Raw genomic sequence first — 19,709 nt, 5'->3', positions numbered from 1 at the left:
TTAAATTACAGTGTAGCAGTTATGTGGCATGATGTGCAATCATTAAAATGAAGTACTGACATGGAACATATTGAAAACAGCAGGGTACAGAGTAGAATATTTTGTATAATAGTAATTTATAAATTTAGAGGATGAATATATTCTTACGGGCAGACAAGGAAATGTGAGCTTGCTCACCAGTATGTTAACAGATTATCTCTGGGTGGTAGGATCTGGAATAATTTCAAATTTTTGTGAGCTTGTCTGAATTTTTAAAAAGATTTGGTCACAGGCACATATCATTATTATAAAAGCAACATGCTGTAAAAATCCATGCCACCTCAATCCAATCTCTCCCCACACAAAGCTACACTAAACAGAGCTATATGGCTATTCTTGTCCATTTTTCAGAGCTTACACACACTCTTTCCTTTTTTAAACAGAAATGAGAGGATCCTGTACATGTTGTTCTACAACCTACATTTCTTATTTAGCAACACAGTTACAGAGATATTTCCTTTGTGAAACAGGCTTTTACAATCAGAAGAAAAAGTACCATTATCTATGGTTTTGGAAACAAATGATGCTGTTGGTGTATATTACTAACATGGTAAAATGTAGAAAAAAAATCAGCCTATAGAATATGATTCCATTTTGCCTCCAACTAATAAAAATAAATGAAAAAAAGAATATGATTCCATTTCATAAGAATAAATAAATCTAAATAGGCAAACAAAAAAGCAGACAAAATTTTAGAAAAATATAACAGTTAATGTGATTATTTTGTTGAAGATGAGAAGGCAAAAACTGTTGATCTTTTCTTCTTTATAGTCTTCTTTATTTTCTTTAAAAACTTTTTTTTGCAGTGAGCATACATCACTTCCTTTTAATATATAAACTTCCCTCCTAGCTTTATTGAGATATAATTGACATTGTATTTTGAGCTCTTAAAATATTTTTTAAATTAAAAAAAAAATTTTAAATAGCAGTAAAACATGTTTGCTTTTCATCAAACATAAAATCCAGTATTCCAAAGTATAAACCAAGAGGTATGAAAAAAAAAAAAAAAAAAAAAACCAAGAGGTATGTCTTTCCTTTACCTTCTTAATTCCACTTCCCCAGAGGCAACCAGTGTTAAATTACTCATATTTCCTCAGAAATTTCCCATGAGTATGTGTCTTTTATACCTACAAACGATATCATATTGTATACATTTTTCTACATCTTGCCTTTTTACACTTCATCTATGTGTATCATCTTTCCAGGTCAGTACATACAGATTTACCTCATACTTTTATTATCTACCTAGTAATCAGTGGTGTGCATATAACATGGTGTCTGTCTAACTTTGTATCATGCTGTGATGAACAGCCTCGGTTATTTATATCTTGAGTTGTACAAGTAAATTCTCAAAGTGTAAAAGAATTGCTGGGTCAAAGAATATGTGAGAATATGTGAATGTGGATTTAAGATTTCCATAGATAGCTAAATATTGCCCTCCTAAGGTGCTACACCAATTTCTAGTGCCACCATCGGTATACGAAGGGTGCCTGTTTGCCACTCCATCAATATCGCTAGTTAGCAAGTTTTTAAAACATCTGCTGTGAAATATCAATTCTAATGAATAAAAAAATTTGATTTTATTCTAATTTTTTTATCTTGACACAAACGCTTATTTGGAAGATATTCTATGCACATGATAAAACAAACATTCCAAACAGTACACAAAGGTATATAATAAAAAGAGAGTCTCCCTATATGACCTCCTAGCCCATTACCCAATCCAACCTAGTTACCCTGTGAAAACCTGTTGTATAAGAGTGAAATTCTGGGGAACTCCCTGGTGGTCCAGTGGTTAAGACTCCAAGCTTCAGCTGCAGGGCATGAGTTCGATCCCTTGTTGGGACACAAGTGGCCAAAACAATAAATACATTTTAAAAACATCAAAAATAAAGTAAAATTTTCTAGGCATAGATACTATTTTCTTCACTAATATTTCTTACACAAACAGTGGTATATAGTACATGGTTTTCTTTTTTTAGAAAAGACTTCATGTCTGCATGCTAGGTCACTTCAGCTGTGTCCGGCTCTTTGCGACCCGCTGGACTGTAGCCCACCAAGTTCCTCTGTCCATGGGATTCTCCAGGCAAGAATACTGGAGTGGGTTGGACGGCCTCCTTCAGGGGACCTTCCCAAACCAGGGGTCGAACCTGCTTCTCCGGCAGCTCCTGCATTGCAGGTGGTTTCTTTACCACTGAGCCATGGGGGAAGCCCAGAAAAAGACTTCAGATACTAAGAATTGGATTAATTAAAATCCATCATCTGTGACATATGGTTATTATCTGTTTGTAGCCCTCTTCTATTTATTTGCTTGTTGTTTTTATGTTTTTTTATTCATCATATATGTATATATTTACTTATTCATATTACAATAATTCACATCTTCTAATGGGCTCCCCCCTTTGTCCTGTCCATGCAGCAACACCCTCCCCAAAGCAGGAAACCATTATCTAGAACTTTGTGTTTATTGTTTTCTTGCTTTTAGTTTTATAGTTTTTTCCTCTTTATGATGATTAAACAATACACTGTTTAATTTTAGCTAACTACTTCTTTTATTCATTTATTTGGCTATGCTGGGTCTTAGTTGCAGCATATGGGGCTAGGGAACTGAACCTGGGCTTGAAGTCAAGTGGGCTGTAGGAAGCAAAACGAACAAAGCTAGAGGAGGTGATGGAATTCCAGTTGAGCTGTTTCAAATCCTAAAAGATGATGCTGTGAAAGTGCTGCACTCAATATGCCAGCAAATTTAGAAAATTCAGCAGCTGCCACAGGACTGGGAAAGGGCAGTTTTCATTCCAATCCCAAGAAAGGCAATGCCAAAGAATGCTTAAACTACCACACAATTGCACTCATCTCACACGCTAGTAAAGTAATGCTCAAAATTCTCCAAGCCAGGCTTCAATAGTACGTGAACCGTGAACTTCCAGATGTTCAAGCTGGATTTAGAAAAGGCAGAGGAACCAGAGATCAAATTGCCAACATCCATTGGATCATCAAAAAAGCAAGAGAGTTCCAGAAAAACATCTGCTTCTGCTCTATTGACTATTCTAAAGCGTTTGACTGTGTGGATCACCACAAACTGTGGAAAATTCTTAAAGAGATGGGAATACCAGACCACCTGATCTGCCTCCTGAGAAATCTGTATGCAGGTCAAGGAGCAACAGTTAGAACTGGACATGTAACAACAGACTGGTTCAAAATTGGGAAAGGAGTACTTTAAGGCTGTATATTGTCACCGTGCTTATTTAACTTATATGCAGAGTACATCATGAGAAATGCCAGGCTGGATGAAGCACAAGCTGGAGTCAAGATTGCTGGGAGAAATATCGATATGCAGATGACACCACATTTATGCCAGAACGTGAAGAAGAACTAAAGAGCCTCTTGGTGAAAGTGAAAGAGGAGAGTGAAAAAGTTGGCTTAAAACTCAACATTCAGAAAACTAAGATCATGGCATTTGGTCCCATCCCTTCATGGCAAACAGATGGGGAAACAATGGAAACAGTGACAGACTTTATTTGGGGGGGCTCCAAAATCACTGCAGATGGTGACTGCAGCCATGACATTAAAAGATACTTGTTCCTTGGAAAAAAAGCTATGATCAACCTAGACAGCATATTAAAAAGCAGAGACATTACTTTGCCAACAAAGGTCTGTCTCGTCAAGGCTATGGTTTTTCCAGTAGTCATGAATGGATGTGAGAGTTGGACTATAAAGAAAGCTAAGTGCCGGAGAATTGATGCTTTTGAACTGTGGTGTTGGAGAAGACTCTTGAGAGTCCCTTGGACTGCGAGGAGATCCAACCAGTCCATCCTAAAGAAAATCAGTCTTGAATATTCATTGGAAGGACTGATGTTGAAGCTGAAACTCCAATACTTTGGCCACCTGATGTGAAGAACTGACTCTTTGGAAAAGACCCTGATGCTGGGAAAGATTGAGGGCAGGAGGAGAAGGGCACGACAGAGGATGAGATGGTTGGATGGCATCACCGGCTCGATGGACATGAGTTTGAGCAAGCTCTGGGAGTTGGTGATGGACGGGGAAGTCTGGGGTGCTGCAATCCATGGGGGTCACAAAGGGTGGGACAAACTGAGTGACTGAACTGAACTGATCCTCCTGTAGGTAGTCCTTAGAGTCTCACTTTCTGTTTTTACACTCAGTGGTCCATTCATGAAGTTCATATTGTGTAGCTGTGGTTAATTCCAATTTCACTCTTGTGTAATATTTCATTTTTATCAGACTGCTCCAATATTTTTATCCATTCTCCTATTGAAGGGCTTTTTGGGTTCTTTCTGGTTAGTGACTATTGATTCACTCCTGTTATGAATATTCATGTCCATGTCTCCTGGAACACTTGTGCAAGACTTGTTCCTGGATATTTGCCCAAGAGTGGAATTGCTAAGCTTTAAGGTGTGTACATGTTCAATTTTATAAGAAAGAAATGATAAATTGTTTTCTAAAATGATTATATGGGTATATATTCCCATCAGCAACGTATCGAAGACCTACTGTTCTTTTCCAGTGCTTGGTGTTTGAATTCATGCCATAGACTGGATATCTCATTATGATCTTGATTTGTATTTACTTGAATGACGTTGAAAATCTCTTCAAGAGCTTTTTAGCCATGCTTCCTTTTCTTTGAAATGCATGTTCAAGTCTTTCGCCCATTTTTCTGTTGGCTTATTATCCTTTCTTGGCTTATAGATGGTCTTTAAATCATCTCAACATATATCCTTGAATGGTTATTTGAGTTTACACATACCTTCTTCCAATTTGTAGCTTATAATTTTAATTTTAATATAGTTCTATTTATTAATATTTTCTAACTAACTTTTTTGTATGTTGTTTGAGATTCTTTATTACTCAAACAAGGTCAGAAAGAAATTTTCTTATATTTTCTCCTAAAATTTTTCAAGTTTTGCCTTTGATCATTAAATCCTTATATCTGGAATTGATTTTTGTGTATAGTGTGAGGCAATGATTTAACTTCACTTTTCCCATAAGAATGACATTTTTTCCAGCTCCATTTATTGAAGAGTGCTTTGTTAGATTTGCCATGCCACCCCTGTCATTTATCAAAATTTTTTATATCCATGAGTTCATTTTGCTGAATTTCTATCACTACCGACACCATCTTTCCTTCATCGCCACAGCTTTTTTTAACAATTCTGGTAGAACAAGTCTCTTCTCTTTATTCTTCTTTAGAAATTTCTATCTGTTCTTAGCCCTTTGCTCCTCTGTATATATCTTTTAACTGGCTTGTTGAGTTTCATGGAAAAACCCTGTTGTAAGCTTTATTAACATTGCCTTGATGGTTACAGATCAGTTTGGAGAGAACTATATCCTTACAATATCATCCTCCTGTCTGTGAACACAAGATAACCCCACTTGCCTATTAATAATCAAATCTTGAAGATTATCCCAGATTTGGGATCTACTTTATATTTTTAAAGACCATGTGTGAATGTTGAATGATATATTTCATCAATCTCCTAATTTGGACACTCCCAATTATTTTCATTCTGTAGCTCTAGAAATAATATTTTGGTGAATAAACTTGTAGTGAATATCTTCATGTACATAAAGAACAAGTGTTCAGTTTTGTTTTTAGTCTCTGTCTATTACTAATTACATTTAACCTGTTCTGCACCCAGCATGATGGCTCTAGATGTTCTTGGTCCCTGTTCATCTCCATTTTCCTCCCCCTGCGTCTTCCCAGGAGACAAACAGAGGCTCTGTGAGCCCCAAGCATTGGGGTCAGAGTCCCCTAAAGAGTCTACAATTGCTTCCCCTGAAACTAAGGGTGAGTTGGGGAGATTTGGAGTTAAATAAAGTGATTTTGTTAGATAAGAAAAATTGCTTCATTTCTAAGGAGTGTCAAGTGCTTCATAAACATTTCATCACTGCCCCACTCTGGCCCAGCCCTGAGCATCATTACCTTGCTGTTGTTCCTACTTTATCCTGAGACACTGAGCCCCCAGTTCATCCAGCATTTTAGAGACCTCGACTGGATTCCAAGCGAGGGTTATCCCAGCCAGCCTCAGGAAATGTTTATTGACAGTAAAGCCGGGTCTGAGTATATCAACAAACACTTATTAACCAATATTTCTCCTTTTTCAAAGTTCTAAACTTTTCCATCAAGGGCTCTTTGTTTTGCTAATGAAAAAAGTCAACACTCATTTGCATCACTGATGACTTCTCTTCTTTCTCAGCGGGGTGTGGGAGGACAGGAGCTGGTATTAGGCAGTTAGAGACCACAGGACCCCTGTCTCTAGTTCATCTGATCTCGGCATCTAACATAGAGTCTGACACCTGGTTCCATAAATGTTATTATCATTCAGGACATTTACAGAATAATTACCCTAATGGCTGCTATTTCCTGGGCATTGACTGCTTTCCCAGAGCTGCCCGAGGCCTTTTTCTTTTGCAGCAATTTTTAGTCCTCCAGTCTTTTGAGGTCCAAGGCCTTGTCCCTTTTTTGGTAGGTGTGGTTAAACACTCAGCTTCAGAGGGGTAACTAACCTAAAATCACAGAGCAAACAGCTAGCAAAGCAGAAATTCAAACTCATATTTTGTCTGATTCTAAAGTCTGTCCATCTTGAATTTTTCACTGAGTTTGGATAAGTTCTTTTCATCTTTGGGTTGCAGTATAAAATGGGGACATTCATACCAGTCTTCTCTGCCTTGCAAGCAAGCCTTGTGGGCATTATATTCTTAGTATTAAATAACCAACTCCAGCAAGTTGGTGCTAGAGGCAGCCTAACATTAGTAACGATCCTAACCATTTTTAGAACACCAGTAATTCTCACAACCGCTCCATTGAGATACGCTTTATTATGGCTTTCATTTTGTAGATGCGGGAATTAAGGTTCAGAAAGGTAAAGTCAAGGTCACTCAACTCAAGGTTCCTACCTCCTCGGGATTTGACGGGTCCTAGAGAAAAGGTGGGAGAAGCAGGGGGAGGGGGTGGAAGGCAAGCGAGGATGCTCTGCTAGAGTCGGGGCAGAGCCTCCCATCAACTGTGGGAGGAGTAGGGAGGAGCCAGGAGCTTGGGGAAGGCATTTGTCAGTCTCACCCACCACTGCCCACACACAACCCCACAACGAAATGCCTGGCATGTGGCAAGTGCTCCACAAACAACCCTCCCAGGCTCTTCTTCATTCGGAAGCCGGCAGCCGCCACACGGGGCCCCTGGCTGAGGGATCCAGCTTCCCCAGCCTGTTCCCACCTTGAGGACTGGGCACCGCTGCTCCTTCTGCCTAAAGCATTCCTCTCCCAATGTTTTGTATTTCTAATTTTTGTTGTGGGAATTACATTTTATGTTTTTTATAAAAATTACACATATAAATATTTGTGTTTTTTTTTAAGTAGAGAAAGTAGAACATGATCCTTAAAGGTGAAACTGTCTCCACTCCCTAGATGTTCCTATTGAGAAATTCTCAAATATCTTTCTAGAAATACTCCATGTATGGCCTCCCTGGTGGCTCAGAAAAATCTGCCTGGCAATGCAAGACCCGGATTTGATCCCTGGTCTGGGAAGGTCCCACATGCTGCACAGCAACTAAGGCCAAGCACCACAACTGTTGAGCCTGTGCTCTAGGGCCTGGAAACCACAGCTCTTGAGCCCACGTGCTGCAACTACTGAAGCCCGAGTGCCCTAGAGCCTGAGCTCTGAAAAAGAGAAGCCACCGCAGTGAGATGCCCGTGCACTGCAACTAGAGAGAAGCCCTCGCTCCCACAATTGGAGAAAAGCCCACACAGCAGTAAAGACCCAGGGCAGCCAAAAAATAAATACATAAAATTATTTTTTTAGAAAAGAAGAGCCCCTCAGAACTTTATAGGCCATATCCTACTCTTTATCCATAACAGTTAACACCAAATGACATCAGTTCAGTTCAGTCCAGTCACTCTTTGCGACCCCATGAATCGCAGCACGCCAGGCCTCCCTGTCCATCACCAACTCCTGGAGTTTACCCAAACTCATGTCCATCGAGTTGGTGATGCCATCCAACCATCTCATCCTCTGTCATCCCCTTCTCCTCCTGCCCTCAATCTTTCCCAGCATCAGGGTATTTTTTTCCAAAGAGTCAGTTCTTCACATCAGGTGGCCAAAGTATGGTAGTTTCAGCTTCAGCATCAGTCCTTCCAATGAACACCCAGGACTGATCTCCTTCAGGATGGACTGGTTGGATCTCCTTGCAGTCCAAGGGACTCTCAAGAGTCTTCTCCAACACCACAGTTCAAAAGCATCAATTCTTCAGCGTTCAGCTTTCTTTACAGTCCAACTCTCACAATCCATACATGGCCACTGGAAAAACAAATCCTTGACTAGACGGACCTTTGTTGGCAAAGTAATGTCTCTGCGTTTTAATAAATTTCATAAATTTATTTCTTTACCCTGTCTGCCCCCTCTAGAATTTTAATCTACCAGAGAAAAATACCTTTGTCCTTTCCATTCACTGCCATTTTGCTATAACACAGTAGGTAATCAATAAATATTTACTGATGGATTAAACAAATGAGTAGCTTTCACTGAGGCACAAAACAAAGATCAGAAAAAGTCTAAAGGGCAGGGGAAGGCGGCATGGGCAGAGAATCTGAAGAGACAATCCACAGAAAAGGAGAACACAAGTGATTTGTAAATGACTGGCAAGATGTTCAGCTTCACTCATAACAAAAGAAATGCAAATTAAAATTTCATTGAGTCACCATCTTCTGCCTATCAGATTAACAAAGGTCAAAAAACCTGTTACTTCTCCATGTTAGCAAGGGTGTGGAATAACAGGTCCTCTCATACACTGTTGGTGAGATGAAAGTTCGTGAAAAGTATGTGGGGGGAGATTTAGCAGCATCTAAATACTCTTTGAAAAAATAAATAAATAAATACCCTTTGATGTGGCAATTCCTTGTCTAGAGATTGATCCTGCAGATTTATTTGGTCAAGGATACAAAGATGTGAACATTCACTGCAGCACTCCTTTTTCTAGTAAAAGATGAGAAAGAGCATAAATGTCGATTGATGGAGACTGGTTAAGTATATGAATATATAAGACTGGTTAAATAAAGCTATATATGGTGTAGCTTTACAGTGGAATACTATGTAGAGGCTAAAACGGAGGTGTATCTCTATGTGCTGAAATGGAATAACCCACATGAGATTACTACACGAAAACAGTAGTATGCTGGACAGTGTGTACTGTATGTAAACATTTGTTTTAAAGAAGGGGGAAAAAAAGGAATTGTCATGCAGAAACAAACAAGAAATCAATATGATGTCTCTGGGAAGGGGAAATGGAGCCTGGGAGGAGTGACCAGGGGAAGGAAAAAGACTTTTTATTCTACCTTTTTAATTAAGCTTCTAACTTTTAATGTTAATTACCCTAGGCACTATTTTCAACTTTTAGAAGTGGATAGTATTTACACACACTTGAGACAAAAATCCAAAGATACTAAAAGATAAATAAGAAGTAAGTCTCTGCTAAACTGCCACCCCCTCTCCCCACTCCCCGCCACAAAACAAAAAACACAGTGATGAAAGCACATGAAAGGGACTCAAGGGCCAAAGGAGAACTGGAGAGTAATAATTACAGTAGAACTGGAGTTTAACCTAAAATATAAAATAAATATCCATGAATCCATCATAATGTAATATACATAAATGATTGAATAAATAAGTTCTTCCCCTACAGAAGGATTCCAAATAATTTCTGTAGATATTTTGCCCTCAAGGAAGCTGAGCATAATTTTTCAACTCCTGTAGTGTGGACTGTGCAAGTAACTTCCTTCTTAAGAGTAGAATATGGAAAGAAGGAGGAAAAGTGTAATTTCACAGTGGAATCTGACAAGAACTACCTCATTCGGGTGATTAAGGTTACCCATCAACAATGATACATCACCTTGGGACTTCCCTGGGGTCCAGTAGTTAGGACTCTGCAGGAGGCACAAAGTGGATCCCTGCTTGGGAAACTAAGATCCCACACGTTGAGAGGTGTGGCCAATAAATAAATAAATGTAACCTGAAAAAACTGTAAATCTGAAAAAAAAAAAAAAGTGATATTATCCTGAAAGCAGGTACCCTTGATATGATGAGATGAAAATGGCACTTTGCCTCCTCCCCAAACCCATAACTTCTAGTCTAATGTACAAATCTCAGTTAAGGGACATTTTATAAAATCCCTGACCACTTCTCAAAGTTGTCAAGATCATTAAAAACAAGGACACCTAGAAAACTCACATTCAGAAGGAGCCTAAGGACACCTAATGATCCTGGGAGAGACGAAGGACATTAGGTAAAAACTAAAGAAATCTGAATAAAGTATGGACTTAATAATGTATCGATACTGATTCATGAACCATAACAAATGTGAGATGTTAATAGAAGAGAGTGAATAGGGAGGGGCATATAGGACCCCGCTACATGATCTTTGCAATTTTCCTGTTAATATAAAACTGTTATAGATAATAAAGTTTCTTTTTTAACCTCCCCAAATAAGTATGTCTCCTTCCTTTTCCTGACTCTGTAAGTCATATAACTTCTCTTAACTTCAATTTACTCATCTTGAAATAGGGAAATTATTTGAATCTTTCCAACTATTGTACAATCAAGAACAACAGACTTCCCTGGTGGTCCAATGGCTAAAACTGCTCACTCTCAATGCATGGGGCCCGGGTTCAATTCCTGGTCAGGGAACTAGATCTCACATATTGCAACTAAGGCCCAGTGCAGCAAGATAAATAAATACTTAACAAAAGAGAAGAAGAAGAACAACAACAACAACATTCTCATTTAGTGGTGTTCACTGTGTACTAAATTCTGTGCTGGGCACCCTTTAAATGAATTCTCCCCGTGTAACCATCACAATGAAACTGTGGGCTGAGGCTGTCATTTTTCTTATTTGTTCTTCTTGGAAAGAGGCTGCAACTAGTCCAAAGTCACAGAGCTTTGGTTGGTGGAAGCCAGATTCAAACTCTAATGTGTCTGATGTAAAAGGCTCTGAACTTGTGTTCTTCACTGGCTCAGACCCCTCCTTCACTCTTCTATGCCTGCCAATAGATGCTGCCCATCCCAAAGCCTGTTTTGAAAGATGTACCTCTCCAGAAAAACTGCTTATAAGTAAGCATTCTCCTTCATCGATCTCTAAAAGTCTCTTTCTTACAGTTTCTTCATTTTTATTGAGTAGAGTTTATTTACACTATTGTGTTAGTTTTTGCTGTAGAGCAAAGTGAATCAGTTATATATATATATATATATATAACCACTCTTTTTTAGATTCTTTTCCCAGTTCCCTATGCTATACGGTAGGTCTTTATTAGTTATCTGTTTTATATATAGTAGTATGTATGTATCCATCACAATTTCCCAATTTATCCCTCCCCCTTCTTACCCTCGGTAACCATAAGTTTGTTTTCTACATCTGTAACTCTATTTCTGTTTTGCAGATAAGTTCATTTGTACCCTTATTTTAGTCTCCTCATATAAATGATATCATATGATATTTGTCTTTCTCTGTCTGATTTACTTCACTCAGTATAATAATCTCTAGGTCCATCTGTGTTGCTGCAAATGGCATTATTTCCCTCTTTTTATGGCAGAGTAATATTCTATTGTATATATGTACCACATCTTCTTTATTCATTCCTCTGCTGATGGACATTTAGGTTGCTTCTGTGTCCTGGCTATTGAAAATAGTTCTCCAATGAACACTGAGATGCATGGATCTTTTTGAATTGTGGTTTTCTCCAGATATATGCCCAGGAGTGGGATTGCTGGATGATATGTTGGCTCTATTTTTAATGTTTTAAGGAACCTCCATATTGCTCTCCATAGTAGCTGTACCAATTTACATTTCCACCAACAGTGTGTAGGAGGGTTCCCTTTTCTCCACATTGTCTCCAGAATTTATTGTTTGTATTTAAAATACACACACACACACACACACACATATATGTTTTTTTTAATGGAAAGGAAAAGTTTCTTTATTCAGGAGGCCCGCAACCAGGGAGAAGGTGAACTCATGTCCAGAAGCCAATTCCAAAGATTCTGTTCAATCATGAAAGTTTTAAAAGGGAAAATCATTTGGGGAGGAGGTCAGAGTTTTTGTTATTTTCCTCTGTGTGAAGATTTTCTTCTGATTGGTTGGTGTTGAGGTAATAGGGTGGTGTTTCAGGGATCCTGTGCCCAGCCTGAAGTTACCATCGTCCACCTGGTTGGGGGACTCAGTTCCTACTGTTGTCTGGACTTACTAAGGATCAGGTTCTTTGTGCTTTGGTGCAGAAAGAATTCAGTGAAAGACAAAGTGATAGACAAGAAATGGATTTATTTAGATGGAAACACTCTACAGACAGAGTGTGGGCCATTTCAAGAGAGAGCAGCTGTTAGCAGATTTTTTAATGATGGCCATTCTGATTGGTGTGAGGTGATACCTCAATGTAGTTTTGGTCTGCATTTCTCTAATAATTAGTGATGTTGAACATCTTTTTATGTGCTTTCTAGCCATCTGTATGTCATCTTTAGAGAAATGTCTATTTAGGTCATTTGCCCTATTTTTTTTTTTTTTTGATTGGGTTGTTTGTTTTTAATTGAGCTGCATGATTGGTTTGTATATTTTGGAAATTAATCCCTTGTTGGTTGCTTTGTTTGAAAATATTTTCTCCCATTCTGAGGGTTTTCTTTTCATCGTTTTGTTTATGGTCTCCTTTGTTATGCAAACGTTTTTAAGTTCTTTCTTATGGTTTCTGACCAGAAAGGCATCATCAGCAATCATTCTGTGAACAAGTACCCTGTTCAAGGCACAGAACTTTGTGCTTATTAACGTGGAGAATTCATAGAGTAATGTTAAGAAAAACCATTAAAGCTCCAGTTTCATGTATTGTTGGTGGGAATGTAAAATAGTTCAGCCACTTTGGAAACTGGTTTGGCAGTTCCCCAAAATATTAAACATAAAACCACACTATGATCCAGAAATTCCACTGCAAATTATATACATAGGACTTCCCTGGTGGTCCAGGGGCTAAGAATCCACCTGCCAGTGCAGGGGACACAGGTTCGACTTCTGGTCTGGGAAGATCCCTCATGCCTTGAAGCAACCAAGCCCATGCACCACAGCTACTGAGCTTGAGCACCTACAGCCCATGCTCAGCAACAAGAGAAGCTACTGCAATGAGAAGCCTGTGCAATACAACTAGAGAGTAGCCTCTGCTCACCACAATTAGAGAAAGTCCATGCAAAGCAAAAAAAACTCCAGCGTAGACCAAAAAATCCCCCCAAAACAAAGTATATACCTAAGAAAATTGAAAGGACTTCCCTGGTGGCTCAGTGGTAAAGACTTCACCTGCAATGCAAGAGACCCAGGTTCAATCCCTGGGTGGGGAAGATCCCCTGGAGGAGGACACGGCAACCCACTCCAGTATTCTTTCCTGGAGAATCCCATGGACAGAGGACCCTGGCGGGCTACAGTCCATAGGGCTGCAGAGTCAGAACAACTGAAGCACCTGAGCTCAGCTCAAGAAAATTGAAAACAGGCATTCATACAAAAACTTGTACACAGATATTCACAGCAGCATTTTTCATAACAGTATAAATAAACAACTCAAATATCCATCAGCTGAAGAACGGATAAATACAAAGTGGCATTTTCATACAACAGGGAATATTACTTGGCAATAAAAAGGAATGAAGTACCAATGCCCACTACAACATGAATGAACCTTGAGACCACAACACTAAGTGAAAGAAGCCAGTCATAAAAGACAAGGTGACTTGTATGGTATGTGAATTATATATTAGCAAATTTGTTTTTCCCCTTCATGGATCACAGCCTTGTCATAGCAAAGGGGCTTGCATAACTCAATGAAGCTATGAGCCAAGCCGCATAGGACTACCCAAGAAGGACAGGTCATAGTGAAGAATTCGGACAAAAGATGGTCCATTGGAGGAGGAAATGACAACCCACTCTAATATTCTTGCCTGGAGAACCACATGGACAGTGTGAAAAGGCAAAAAGATATGACACTGGAAGAGGAGCCCCCAGGTCAGAAGGTGTCCAATATGCTACTGGGGAAGAGTGGAGGGCAATTACAAATAGCTCCAGAAAGAAGGAAGTGGCTGGGCCTAAGTGGAAATGATGTCAACTATGGATGTGTCTGGTGATGAAAGTAAAATCTGATGCTGTAAAGAACAATATTGCATAGGAACGTGGAATGTTAGGTCCATGAATCATGGTAAATTGGACATGTTAAGCAGGAGGTGGCAAGATCAAACATCGACATCTTAGGAACTGGTGAACTATGCAAAAAAGGTCTTAATTACCCAGATAACCATGATGGTGTGCTCACTCACCTAGAGCCAGACATCTTAGAGTGTGAAGTCAAGTGTGCCTTAGGAAGCATTACAATGAACAAAGCTAGTGGATGTGATGGAATTCCATCTGAGCTATTTCAAATCCTAGGTGATACTGTTAAAGTGCTGCACTCAACATGTTAGCAAATTTGGAAAATTTGTCAGCAGTGGCCACAGGACTGGAAAAGGTCAGTTTTCACTCCAATCACAGAAAAGAGCAATGCCAAAAAATGTTCAAACTACCATATAACAGTGCTCATTTCATATGTTAGCAAGGTTATGCTTAAATCCTTCAAGCTAGGCTTCAGTGGTACATGAACTGAGAACTTCCAGATGTACAAGGTGGGTTTAGAAAAGGCAGAGGAACCAGAGATCAAATTTCCAACATTCTTTGGATCATAGAAAAAGCAAGGGAATTCCAGAAAAACATTTACTTCTTTAAAAAACAAACAAACAAACAACAAAAAAAATGTTTACTTCTGCTTCATTGACTAAGTGAAAGCCTTGGACTGTGTGAATCACAACAAACTGTAGTAAATTCTTAAAAGAGATTGGAATACCAGACTACCTTCACTGTCTCCTGAGAAATCTGTATACAGGTCAAGAAGCAACAGTAAGAACCACACACAGCAGACATTATTCTCAATGGTGAAAAATTGAAAGCATTTCCCCTAAAATCAGGAACAAGACAAGGGTGCCCAGTCTCACCACTACTATTCAACATAGTTTTGGAAGTTTTGGCCACAGCAATCAGAGCAGAAAAAGAAATTAAAGGAATCCAGATAGGAAAAGAAGAAATGAAACTCTCACTGTTTGCAGATGACATGATCCTCTACATAGAAAACCCTAAAGACTCTACCAGAAAATTACTAGAGCTAATCAATGAATATAATAAAGTTGCAGGATATAAAATTAACACACAGAAATCCCTTGCATTCCTATACACTAACAATGAGAAAACAGAAAGAGAAATTAAGGAAACGATACCATTCACCATTGCAACAAAAAGAATAAAATACTTAGGAGTATATCTACCTAAAGAAACAAAAGACCTATATATAGAAAACTATAAAACACTGGTGAAAGAAATCAAAGAGGACACAAATAGATGGAGAAATATACCGTGTTCATGGATTGGAAGAATCAATACTGTGAAAATGAGTATACTATCCAAAGCAATCTATAGATTCAATGCACTCCCTATCAAGCTACCAACGGTATTCTTCACATAACTAGAACAAATAATTTCACAATTTATATGGAAATACAAAAAGCCTCGAATAGCCAAAGCAATCTTGAGAAAGAAGAATGAAACTGGAGGAATCAACCTGCCTGACTTCAGGCTCTACTACAAAGCCACAGTCATCAAGACAGTATGATACTGGCACAAAGACAGAAATATAGATCAATGGAACAAAATAGAAAGCCCAGAGATAAATCCATGTACCTACAGACACCTTATCTTTGACAAAGGAGGCAAGAATATACAATGGAAAAAAGACAACCTCTTTAACAAGCGGTGCTGGGAAAGCTGGTCAACCACTTGTAAAAGAATGAAACTAGAACACTTTCTAACACCATACACAAAAATAAACTCAAAACGGATTAAAGATCTAAATGTAAGACCAGAAACTATAAAACTCCTAGAGGAGAACATCGGCAAAACACTCTCCGACATAAATCACAGCAAGATCCTCTATGACCCACCTCCCAGAATGTTGGAAATAAAAGCAAAACTAAACAAATGGGACCTAATCAAACTTAAAAGCTTTTGCACAGCAAAGGAAACTATAAGCAAGGTGAAAAGACAGCCTCCAGAATGGGAGAAAATAATAGCAAATGAAGAAACAGACAAAGGATTAATTTCAAAAATATACAAGCAACTCCTGCAGCTCAATTCCAGAAAAATAAATGACCCCCCCCCAAAAAAAAATGGGCCAAAGATCTAAACAGACATTTCTCCAAAGAAGACATACAGATGGCTAACAAACACATGAAAAGATGCTCAACATCACTCATTATCAGAGAAATGCAAGTCAAAACCTCAATGAGGTACCATTACACACCAGTCAGAATGGCTGCTATCCAAAAGTCTACAAGCAATAAATGCTGGAGAGGGTGTGGAGAAGGGGGAACCCTCTTACACTGTTGGTGGGATTGCAAACTAATACAGCCACTATGGAGAACAGTGTGGAGATTCCTTAAAAAACTGGAAATAGAACTGCCATATGACCCAGCAATCCTACTCCTGGGCATACACACCGAGGAAACCAGATCTGAAAGAGACACGTGTACCCCAATGTTCATCGCAGAACTGTTTATAATAGCCAGGACATGGAAGCAACCTAGATGCCCACCAGCAGACGAATGGATAATGAAGCTGTGGTACATATACACTACGGAATATTACTCGGCCATTAAAAAGAATTCATTTGAATCAGTTCTAATGAGATGGATGAAACTGGAGCCCATTATACAGAGTGAAGTAAGCCAGAAAGATAAAGACCAATACAGTATACTAACGCATATATATGGAATTTAAAAAGATGGTAACGATAACCCTATATGCAAAACAGAAAAAGAGACACAGATGTACAGAACAGACTCTTAGACTCGGTGGGAGAAGGTGAGGGTGGGATGTTCTGGGAGAACAGTATTGAAACAAGTATACTATCAAGGGTGAAAGACATCACCAGCCCAGGTTGGATGCATGAGACAAGTGCTCGGGGCTGGTGCACTGGGAAGACCCAGAGGGATGGGATGGAGAGGGAGGCGGGAGGGGGGATTGGGATGGGGGAATGCATGTAAATCCATGGCTGATTCATGTCAATGTATGGCAAAAAACCACTACAATATTGTAAAGGAATTAGCCTCCAACTAATAAAAATAAATGGAAAAAAAAGAAGAAGAAGAAGCAACAGTTAGAACTGGACGTGGAATGGCAGTTTAAAATTGGGAAAGGAAAAAAAAATTGGGAAAGGAGTACATCAAGGCTGTATATTGTCACCCTGCTTATTTAACTTATATGCAGAGTACATCATTGGAAATGACAGGCTGGATGAAACACAAGCTGGAATCAAGACTGCTGGGAGAAATATCAACAACCTCAGATATGCAGATGATACCACTCCAATGACAGTGAAAAGGAACTAAAGAGCCTCTTGATGAAGTTTAAAGAGTAGAGTGAAAAAACTGACTTGAAACTCAACATCAAAAAAACTAAGATCATGGAATCTGGTCCCATCAGTTCAGACTTTTTGCAACCCCTTGGACTGTAGCACCCCAGGCCTCCTTATCCATCACCAACTCCCGGAATTTACTCAAACTCATGTCCATTGAGTTGGTGATGCCATCCAACCATCTCATCCTCTGTCATCCCCTTCTCCTCCCGCCTTCAATCTTTCCCAACATCAGGGTCTTTTCACATGAGTCAGTTCTTCACATCAGGTGCCAAAGTATTGGAGTTTCAGCTTCAGCATCAGTCCTTCCAATGAATATTTAGGACTGATTTCCTTTAGGATGGACTGGTTAGATCTCCTTGCAGTCCAAGGAACTCTCAAGAGTCTTCTCCAACACCACAGTTCAAAGGCATTAATTCTTTGGCACTCAGCTTTCCTTACAGTCCAACTCTCACATCCATACATGACCACTAGAGAAACCACAGCTTTGACTAGACGGACCTTTGTTGGCAAAGTAATGTCTGCTTTTTAATATGCTGTCTAGGTTGGTCATAACTTTTCTTCCAAGGAGCAAGCGTTTTTTAATTTCATGGCTGCAATCACCATCTGCAATGATTTTGGAGCCCAGAAAGATAGTCTGTCACTGTTTCCACTGTTTCCCCATCTTTTGCCATGAAGTGAAGGGACCAGATGCCATGATCTTAGTTTTCTGAATGTTGAGTTTGGTTTTTTTTTTTGAATGTTGAGTTTTAAGCCAATTTTTTCACTCTCCTCTTTCACTTTCATCAAGAGGCTCTTTAGTTCTTCTTCTCTTTCTGCCATAAGGGTGGTGTCATCTGCATATCTGAGGTTATTGATATTTCTCCCAGCAATCTTGATTCCAGCTTGTGCTTCATCCAGCCCAACGTTTCTCATGATGGTACACTGCATATAAGTTAAATAAGCAGGGTGACAATATACTGCCTTAAAGTACTCCTTTCCTTATTTGGAACCAGTCTGTTGTTCCATGTCCAGTTCTAACTGTTGCTTCCTGACCTCCATACAGATTTCTCAAGAGGCAGGTCAGGTGGTTTGGTATTCCCATTTCTTTAAGAATTTTCCACAGTTTGTGGTGATCCACACAGTCAAACGCTTTGGCATAGTTAATAAAGCAGAAGAAGATGTTTTTCTGGAACTCTCTTGCTTTTTCAATGATCCAGTGGATGTTGGCAATTTGATCTTTGGTTCCTCTGCCTTTTCTAAATCCAGCTTGAACATCTGGAAGTTCATGGTTCATGTACTGTTGAAGCCTGGCTTGGAGAATTTTGAACATTACTTTACTAGCGTGTGAGATGAGTGCAATTGTGTGGTAGTTTGAGCATTCTTTGGCATTGCCTTTCTTTGGGATTGGAATGAAAACTGACCTTTCCCAGTCTGGTCCCATCACTTCATGGCATATAGAAAGGAAAAAAGTGGAAGCAGTGATATACTTTATTTTCTTGGGTTCCAAAATCACTTGTGGATGGTGATTGCAGCCATGAAATTAAAAGAAGCTGGCTCCTTGGAAGGAGAGCTGTGACAAACCTGGACAGCATATTAAAAAGCAGACATCATTTGGCCAATAAATGTTCGTATAGTCTAAGCTATGTTTTTTTCTGGTAGTCATGTATAGATGTGAGAGTTGGACCTAAAGAAGAGTGTCGAAGAATTGATGCTTTGAAATTGTGGTCCTGGAGAAGACTCTTGAGCATCCCTTGGACTGCAAGGAGATCAAACCAGTCAATCCTAAAGGAAATCAGTCCTATATATTCATTGGAAGGATTGATGCTGAATCTGAAGCTCCAGTACTTTGGCCACCTGATTTGAAGAGCCAACTCATTGGAAAAGGCCCTGATGCTGGGAAAGATTGAAGGCAGCAGAAGAGGGTGACAGAGGATGAGATGGTTGGATGGCATCATTGACTCATTGGATATGAATTTGAGCAAACTCCAGGAGACAGTGGAGGGCAGAGGAGACTAGTGTGCTGCAGTCCATGGGGTTGCAAAGAGTTCGACATGACTTAGTGACTGAACAATGATAACAACAAAATTTGTTGTTTTTAAAATCCTCCATTTAATAAGGAAACCATGGCACAAAAATGAGCATGTTCCTTAAGATTACACAGCTATCCTCCT

Source organism: Cervus canadensis, chromosome 32 (genome assembly GCF_019320065.1).
Source record: "Cervus canadensis isolate Bull #8, Minnesota chromosome 32, ASM1932006v1, whole genome shotgun sequence".
Lineage (NCBI taxonomy): Eukaryota > Metazoa > Chordata > Mammalia > Artiodactyla > Cervidae > Cervus > Cervus canadensis.
The sequence above is the reverse complement of the archived record's forward strand: the minus strand, read 5'-3'. Positions refer to the sequence as shown.